Here is an 8,607-nt window from a genome sequence, read left to right as displayed (position 1 = left end):
TGCGTGGGTTCCTCCGGATCCGGCGGAGGTGGTGGGTTGACCGCCCCTGAGAAGAAACTGAGAGGGGGTTGAATACCTTGTTTGTGCCGGCGTTTCTCGGATCTCCTCTCCTGTAACCGCTGGTCTACTGGGATACATAGTGCGATGAGCTCCTCCAAGTCGGTGGGGCGTTCCTGTGCCACTAGTTCATCCTTCAATTTCTCGGAGAACTTGCCAGAAGGCGGCAGTTAGCGCCTCATCATTCCAACCAGTCTCTGCGGCGATGGTGCGAAACTCTGCGGTGTAACAGCCACAGAACGGGTACCTTGGGAGATATGCAAGAGGGAGGAGGCAGCTTGTGTCCGGGCATATCGAAAACTCTGCGGAACGCTTGGTGAAGCGTCTGGTATCGCTGGAAAGATCCGATCTCAGCTCCCACATGGGAGAGTCCGACGCCCGAGCGTCGTCAATCAATAAGGAAATGATGTATGCTACTTTAGATCGGAGAGACACGAAACGGGAAGGCATCAGCTCGAATTGGATGAAACATTGATTGAGGAAACCACGACACCCATGTGGGTCACCGCTGTAGCGATTGGGGGTAGGTAGTCGTGGCTCAGAAGCGGTAGTTTTAGGGATGGGTGTGGAAACCGCTGCCATGGGGTTTGCAGAGGGAGAATAGGGGTAACGGTTTGAACCGACTGTTGGAGCATCTCCATTCGCTGGTTATTTAACTCCAGAATTTTGTTCAGTCTGTCAAACATGTTGGCGTGTGCGGTCAAGAGTCGACCCACCTAAGCGGGGTCCATGTTTGTGGGGTGAGCATATTGTCACGAGTGCTCACCACAAACAAGGCGTGACCGCGAGGCTGAGGTGGGGATATTGATATATTGATAGCCACCGACCAACAACCGAGCAGCCACGTCCGGAGTGCAGAGTGAGGGCGCAGGCTGCGGCTGACGCGCGTCAGCTGTGACGTCACGGGGCAGAGCCTGGGAACGGTCCCTGCCCTTCCAGCAGCGCAGTGCTTGGGCGCAGGTTGTGGCAGGCGCGCGTCATTAGAGACGTGGCGAGATGCGTGACGGGGGCGGGACCTTGCACTGATCGTCACACGTGTGATTTTGACTCGTGATGACTCTGTGTGTGCTGGGTACACCCTGGTTTGTCTGCATATATTGTACTGTATGTTTTTGTAATATTCTTCTTCCGTAATCTACGCCCTGAGCTGCTTTTCTATATTAAATCTAAAATGTAATAAGAATATCTTTGGGCTTTAATTGAATTTTGCACGTTTTGAAGAAAGTGATTACATATTCGGACACACTATAGATGTTTGTGTGGTAATTACATATAATTGTACATATAACACCTCCCTATAACGCCTCCTATTACCCCATATATATAACCTCACTATAATGCCTCCTCTCTTATTTACAGCTCTAATCGACAACGGAGAAAGCCTGGAAGTGAAGCTTCGAGAATAGGGTGAGTGACTGTGCGGAGTGTGTTTAGTTTTAGCAGGATGAAGTGTCAGCGCTGGGTGAGATGCAGCAGAGGGTGCAGTGTCAGCGCTGGGTGAGATGTAGCAGAGGGTGTAGTGTCAGCGCTGGGTGAGATGTAGCAGAGGCAGTAGTGTCAGCGCTGGGTGAGATGTAGCAGAGGCAGTAGTGTCAGCGCTGGGTGAGATGCAGCAGAGGAAGTAGTGTTAGCGCTGGGTGAGATGTAGCAGAGGAAGCAGTGTTAGCGCTGGGTGAGATGTAGCAGAGGCTGTAGTGTCAGCACTGGGTGAGATGTAGCAGAGGATGTAGTGTCAGCGCTGGGTGAGATGCAGCAGAGGGTGCAGTGTCAGCGCTGGGTGAGATGCAGCAGAGGGTGCAGTGTCAGCGCTGGGAGAGATGCAGCAGAGGGTGCAGTGTCAGCGCTGGGTGAGATGTAGCAGAGGGTGCAGTGTCAGCGCTGGGTGAGATGTAGCAGAGGGTGCAGTGTCAGTGCTGGGTGAGATGCAGCAGAGGTTGTAGTGTCAGCGCTGGGCGAGATGCAGCAGAGGGTGCAGTGTCAGCGCTGGGTGAGATGCAGCAGAGGGCGCAGTGTCAGCGCTGGGTGAGATGCAGCAGAGGGTGCAGTGTCAGCGCTGGGTGAGATGCAGCAGAGGAGGCAGTGTCCGCGCTGGGTGAGATGCAGCAGAGGGTGCAGTGTCAGCGCTGGGTGAGATGCAGCAGAGGATGCAGTGTCAGCGCTGGGTGAGATGCAGCAGAGGTTGTAGTGTCAGCGCTGGGTGAGATGCAGCAGAGGTTGTAGTGTCAGCGCTGGGTGAGATGTATCAGAGGGTGCAGTGTCAGCGCTGGGTGAGATGCAGCAGAGGAGGCAGTGTCAGCGCTGGGTGAGATGTAGCAGAGAGAGCAGTGTCAGCGCTGGGTGAGATGCAGCAGATGGTGCAGTGTCAGCGCTGGGTGAGATGCAGCAGAGGGGGCAGTGTCAGCACTGGGTGAGATGTAGCAGAGAGAGCAGTGTCAGCGCTGGGTGAGATGCAGCAGAGGGTGCAGTGTCAGCACTGGTGAGATGCAGCAGAGGGTGCAGTGTCAGCGCTGGGTGAGATGTACTAGAGGGTTCAGTGTCAGCGCTGGGTGAGATGTATCAGAGGGTTCAGTGTCAGCGCTGGGTGAGATGTATCAGAGGGTGCAGTGTCAGCGCTGGGTGAGATGCAGCAGAGGGTGCAGTGTCAACGCTGGGTGAGATGCAGCAGAGGGTGCAGTGTCAGCGCTGGGTGAGATGCAGCAGAGGGTGCAGTGTCAGCGCTGGGTGAGATGTAGCATTGGGTGCAGTATCAGCGCTGGGTGAGATGTAGCAGAGGTTGTAGTGTCAGCGCTGGGTGAGATGCAGCAGAGGGTGCAGTGTCAGCGCTGGGTGCGATGTAGCAGAGGAAGTAGTGTCAGCGCTGGGTGAGATGGGGTGTCAGCGCTGGGTGAGATGTAGCAGAGGGTGCAGTGTCAGCGCTGGGTGAGATGTAGTAGAGGGTGCAGTGTCAGCGCTGGGTGAGATGCAGCAGAGGATGGAGTGTCAGCGCTGGGTGCGATGTAGCAGAGTGTGCAGTGTCAGCGCTGGGTGAGATGTAGCAGAGGGTGCAGTGTCAGCGCTGGGTGAGATAGAGTGTCAGCGCTGAGTGAGATGTAGCAGAGGGTGCAGTGTCAGCGCTGGGTGAGATGCAGCAGAGGGTGCAGTGTCAGCGCTGGGTGAGATGCAGCAGAGGTTGTAGTGTCAGCGCTGGGTGCGATGTAGCAGAGAGTGCAGTGTCAGTGCTGGGTGAGATGCAGCAGAGGTTGTAGTGTCAGCGCTGGGTGAGATGCAGCAGATGGTGCAGTGTCAGCGCTGGGTGAGATGCAGCAGAGGGTACAGTGTCAGCGCTGGGTGAGATGCAGCAGAGGAGGCAATGTCCGCGCTGGGTGAGATGCAGCAGAGGGTGCAGTGTCAGCGCTGGGTGAGATGCAGCAGAGGATGCAGTGTCAGCGCTGGGTGAGATGCAGCAGAGGTTGTAGTGTCAGCGCTGGGTGAGATGCAGCAGAGGTTGTAGTGTCAGCGCTGGGTGAGATGTATCAGAGGGTGCAGTGTCAGCGCTGGGTGAGATGCAGCAGAGGATGCAGTGTCAGCGCTGGGTGAGATGTAGCAGAGAGAGCAGTGTCAGCGCTGGGTGAGATGCAGCAGATGGTGCAGTGTCAGCGCTGGGTGAGATGCAGCAGAGGAGGCAGTGTCAGCACTGGGTGAGATGTAGCAGAGAGAGCAGTGTCAGCGCTGGGTGAGATGCAGCAGAGGGTGCAGTGTCAGCACTGGTGAGATGCAGCAGAGGGTGCAGTGTCAGCGCTGGGTGAGATGTAGCAGAGGATTCAGTGTCAGCGCTGGGTGAGATGTATCAGAGGGTGTAGTGTCAGCGCTGGGTGAGATGCAGCAGAGGGTGCAGTGTCAGCGCTGGGTGAGATGCAGCAGAGGTTGCAGTGTCAGCGCTGGGTGAGATGCAGCAGAGGATGCAGTGTCAGCGCTGGGTGAGATGCAGCAGAGAGTGCAGTGTCAGCGCTGGGTGCGATGTAGCAGAGGGTGCAGTGTCAGCGCTGGGTGAGATTAAGTGTCAGCGCTGGGTGAGATGCAGCAGAGGGTGCAGTGTCAGCGCTGGGAGAGATGCAGCAGAGGGTGCAGTGTCAGCGCTGGGAGAGATGCAGCAGAGGGTGCAGTGTCAGTGCTGGGTGAGATGCAGCAGAGAGAGCAGTGTCAGCGCTGGGTGAGATGCAGCAGAGGGTGCAGTGTCAGCACTGGTGAGATGCAGCAGAGGGTGCAGTGTCAGCGCTGGGTGAGATGTAGCAGAGGGTGCAGTGTCAGCGCTGGGTGAGATGCAGCAGAGGGTGCAGTGTCAGCGCTGGGTGAGATGCAGCAGAGGGTGCAGTGTCAGCGCTGGGAGAGATGCAGCAGGGGGTGTAGTGTCAGCGCTGGGTGAGATGCAGCAGAGGGTGCAGTGTCAGCGCTGGGTGAGATGCAGCAGAGGGTGCAGTGTCAGCGCTGGGTGAGATGCAGCAGAGAATGAAGTGTCAGCGCTGGGTGAGATGCAGCAGAGGGTGCAGTGTCAGCACTGGGTGAGATGCAGCAGAGGCTGTAGTGTCAGCGCTGGGTGAGATGCAGCAGAGGGTTCAGTGTCAGCGCTGGGTGAGATGCAGCAGAGGGTGCAGTGTCAGCGCTGGGTGAGATGCAGCAGAGGTTGCAGTGTCAGCGCTGGGTGCGATGTAGCAGAGAGTGCAGTGTCAGCGCTGGGTGAGATGCAGCAGAGGGTGCAGTGTCAGCGCTGGGTGAGATGCAGCAGAGGGTGCAGTGTCAGCGCTGGGAGAGATGCAGCAGAGGGTGCAGTGTCAGCGCTGGGTGAGATGCAGCAGAGGGTGCAGTGTCAGCGCTGGGTGAGATGCAGCAGAGGGTGCAGTGTCAGCGCTGGGTGAGATGCAGCAGAGGGTGCAGTGTCAGCGCTGGGTGAGATGCAGCAGAGGGTGCAGTGTCAGCGCTGGGTGAGATGCAGCAGAGGGTGCAGTGTCAGCGCTGGGTGAGATGCAGCAGAGGGTGCAGTGTCAGCGCTGGGTGAGATGCAGCAGAGGGTGCAGTGTCAGCGCTGGGTGAGATGCAGCAGAGGGTGCAGTGTCAGCGCTGGGTGAGATGCAGCAGAGGGTGCAGTGTCAGCGCTGGGTGAGATGCAGCAGAGGGTGCAGTGTCAGCGCTGGGTGAGATGCAGCAGAGGGTTTAGTGTCAGCGCTGGGTGAGATGCAGCAGAGAGTGTAGTGTCAGCGCTGGGTGAGATGTAGTAGAGGGTGCAGTGTCATCGCTGGGTGAGATGCAGCAGAGGGTGCAGTGTCAGCGCTGGGTGAGATGCAGCAGAGGGTGCAGTGTCAGCGCTGGGTGAGATGCAGCAGAGGGTGTAGTGTCAGCGCTGGGTGAGATGCAGCAGAGGGTGCAGTGTCAGCGCTGGGTGAGATGCAGCAGAGGGTGCAGTGTCAGCGCTGGGTGAGATGCAGCAGAGGGTGCAGTGTCAGCGCTGGGTGAGATGCAGCAGAGGGTGCAGTGTCAGCGCTGGGTGAGATGTAGCAGAGAGAGCAGTGTCAGCGCTGGGAGAGATGCAGCAGAGGATGCAGTGTCAGCGCTGGGTGAGATGCAGCAGAGGGTGCAGTGTCAGCGCTGGGTGCGATGTAGCAGAGGGTGCAGTGTCAGCGCTGGGTGAGATTAAGTGTCAGCGCTGGGTGAGATGCAGCAGAGGGTGCAGTGTCAGCGCTGGGAGAGATGCAGCAGAGGGTGCAGTGTCAGCGCTGGGAGAGATGCAGCAGAGGGTGCAGTGTCAGCGCTGGGTGAGATGCAGCAGAGAGAGCAGTGTCAGCGCTGGGTGAGATGCAGCAGAGGGTGCAGTGTCAGCACTGGTGAGATGCAGCAGAGGGTGCAGTGTCAGCGCTGGGTGAGATGTAGCAGAGGGTGCAGTGTCAGCGCTGGGTGAGATGCAGCAGAGGGTGCAGTGTCAGCGCTGGGTGAGATGCAGCAGAGGGTGCAGTGTCAGCGCTGGGAGAGATGCAGCAGGGGGTGTAGTGTCAGCGCTGGGTGAGATGCAGCAGAGGGTGCAGTGTCAGCGCTGGGTGAGATGCAGCAGAGGGTGCAGTGTCAGCGCTGGGTGAGATGCAGCAGAGAATGAAGTGTCAGCGCTGGGTGAGATGCAGCAGAGGGTGCAGTGTCAGCACTGGGTGAGATGCAGCAGAGGCTGTAGTGTCAGCGCTGGGTGAGATGCAGCAGAGGGTTCAGTGTCAGCGCTGGGTGAGATGCAGCAGAGGGTGCAGTGTCAGCGCTGGGTGAGATGCAGCAGAGGTTGAAGTGTCAGCGCTGGGTGCGATGTAGCAGAGAGTGCAGTGTCAGCGCTGGGTGAGATGCAGCAGAGGGTGCAGTGTCAGCGCTGGGTGAGATGCAGCAGAGGGTGCAGTGTCAGCGCTGGGAGAGATGCAGCAGAGGGTGCAGTGTCAGCGCTGGGTGAGATGCAGCAGAGGGTGCAGTGTCAGCGCTGGGTGAGATGCAGCAGAGGGTGCAGTGTCAGCGCTGGGTGAGATGCAGCAGAGGGTGCAGTGTCAGCGCTGGGTGAGATGCAGCAGAGGGTGCAGTGTCAGCGCTGGGTGAGATGCAGCAGAGGGTGCAGTGTCAGCGCTGGGTGAGATGCAGCAGAGGGTGCAGTGTCAGCGCTGGGTGAGATGCAGCAGAGGGTGCAGTGTCAGCGCTGGGTGAGATGCAGCAGAGGGTGCAGTGTCAGCGCTGGGTGAGATGCAGCAGAGGGTGCAGTGTCAGCGCTGGGTGAGATGCAGCAGAGGGTGCAGTGTCAGCGCTGGGTGAGATGCAGCAGAGGGTTTAGTGTCAGCGCTGGGTGAGATGCAGCAGAGAGTGTAGTGTCAGCGCTGGGTGAGATGTAGTAGAGGGTGCAGTGTCATCGCTGGGTGAGATGCAGCAGAGGGTGCAGTGTCAGCGCTGGGTGAGATGCAGCAGAGGGTGCAGTGTCAGCGCTGGGTGAGATGCAGCAGAGGGTGTAGTGTCAGCGCTGGGTGAGATGCAGCAGAGGGTGCAGTGTCAGCGCTGGGTGAGATGCAGCAGAGGGTGCAGTGTCAGCGCTGGGTGAGATGCAGCAGAGGGTGCAGTGTCAGCGCTGGGTGAGATGTAGCAGAGAGAGCAGTGTCAGCGCTGGGAGAGATGCAGCAGAGGGTGCAGTGTCAGCGCTGGGTGAGATGCAGCAGAGAGTGCAGTGTCAGCGCTGGGTGAGATGCAGCAGAGGATGCAGTGTCAGCGCTGGGTGAGATGCAGCAGAGGGTGCAGTGTCAGCGCTGGGTGAGATGCAGCAGAGGGTGGAGTGTCAGCGCTGGGTGAGATGCAGCAGAGGGTGTAGTGTCAGCGCTGGGTGAGATGCAGCAGAGGGTGCAGTGTCAGCGCTGGGTGAGATGCAGCAGAGGGTGTAGTGTCAGCGCTGGGTGAGATGCAGCAGAGGGTGCAGTGTCAGCGCTGGGTGAGATGCAGCAGAGGATGCAGTGTCAGCGCTGGGTGAGATGCAGCAGAGGGTGTAGTGTCAGCGCTGGGTGAGATGCAGCAGAGGGTGCAGTGTCAGCGCTGGGTGAGATGCAGCAGAGGGTGCAGTGTCAGCGCTGGGTGAGATGCAGCAGAGGGTGCAGTGTCAGCGCTGGGTGAGATGCAGCAGAGGGCGCAGTGTCAGCGCTGGGTGAGATGTAGCAGAGGGTGCAGTGTCAGCGCTGGGTGAGATGCAGCAGAGGGTGCAGTGTCAGCGCTGGGTGAGATGCAGCAGAGGGTGCAGTGCCAGCGCTGGGAGAGATGCAGCAGAGCGTTGAGCTGTCTCTCTTGCCCCAGATGTGGCCGGCTCTGCTGCTCCTGTTTCCCGTGGCCGTGGCGGTCTCCCCCGTGGCTGTGGATTCTGACGGCACGTGGCTGGTCCTGCTCCTCACCCTGGTCCTGGTCCTGCTGTGTGGCGGTCTGTTCGTGGCATGGAGGAACCTGCTGCGCATGGAAGGGGGGCAGAGCGCCCACCCGCAGGCGCTGTGGGGGAGGGCGCGCGCGTGGGGGGCCGCCCAATGCTGGGACCACGAGGAGAGCACATCCGAGGGGAAGGAGGGCTCAGTGGCGCAGGGGGAGGAGCCTCATATTACTGCTCTGTGAAGGGGAGGTGCCACATTGCTATGGGGCGGGGCTAGCAGCGCTGTGGGAGGAGCCTCCGGGTATTTTTGTATTGGATAATTTACAGTTAGTCGATATCTTTTCCTGCAAAGGCTTCTGGGATACGTGGCGCCATTGCTTAATAAACGTGATTTGTTTCAAATGTTTCTGGTCATTGCTGCAAAATGGGAGGAGCCCGGCTCTGCCGCTGGCTCTGCGTGTGACCTCGGACAGTCACTTTACCTCAGTCTGAGCCCGGCTCTGCCGCTGGCTCTGCGTGTGACCTCGGACTGTCACTTTACCTCAGTCTGAGCCCGGCTCTGCCGCTGGCTCTGCGTTTTGACCTCGGACAGTCACTTTACCTCAGTCTGAGCCCGGCTCTGCCGCTGGCTCTGCGTGTGACCTCGGACAGTCACTTTACCTCAG

General features: G+C 58.9%; 1 long non-coding RNA gene across 1 annotated transcript; it reads left to right on the top strand.

Moving 5' to 3' along the window:
• The first annotated feature begins 1,119 nt into the window (after window positions 1–1,119).
• Window positions 1,120–8,344, top strand: LOC142484972 (uncharacterized). Its single transcript, XR_012798321.1, has 2 exons — window positions 1,120–1,464; window positions 7,879–8,344. It is a non-coding gene; the product is annotated as an uncharacterized LOC142484972 (long non-coding RNA).
• The last annotated feature ends 263 nt before the right edge of the window (window positions 8,345–8,607 follow it).

This window comes from Ascaphus truei, unplaced genomic scaffold (genome assembly GCF_040206685.1).
Source record: "Ascaphus truei isolate aAscTru1 unplaced genomic scaffold, aAscTru1.hap1 HAP1_SCAFFOLD_487, whole genome shotgun sequence".
NCBI classification, from domain to species: Eukaryota; Metazoa; Chordata; class Amphibia; order Anura; family Ascaphidae; genus Ascaphus; species Ascaphus truei.
This window is presented reverse-complemented; position numbering and strand designations above follow the sequence as displayed.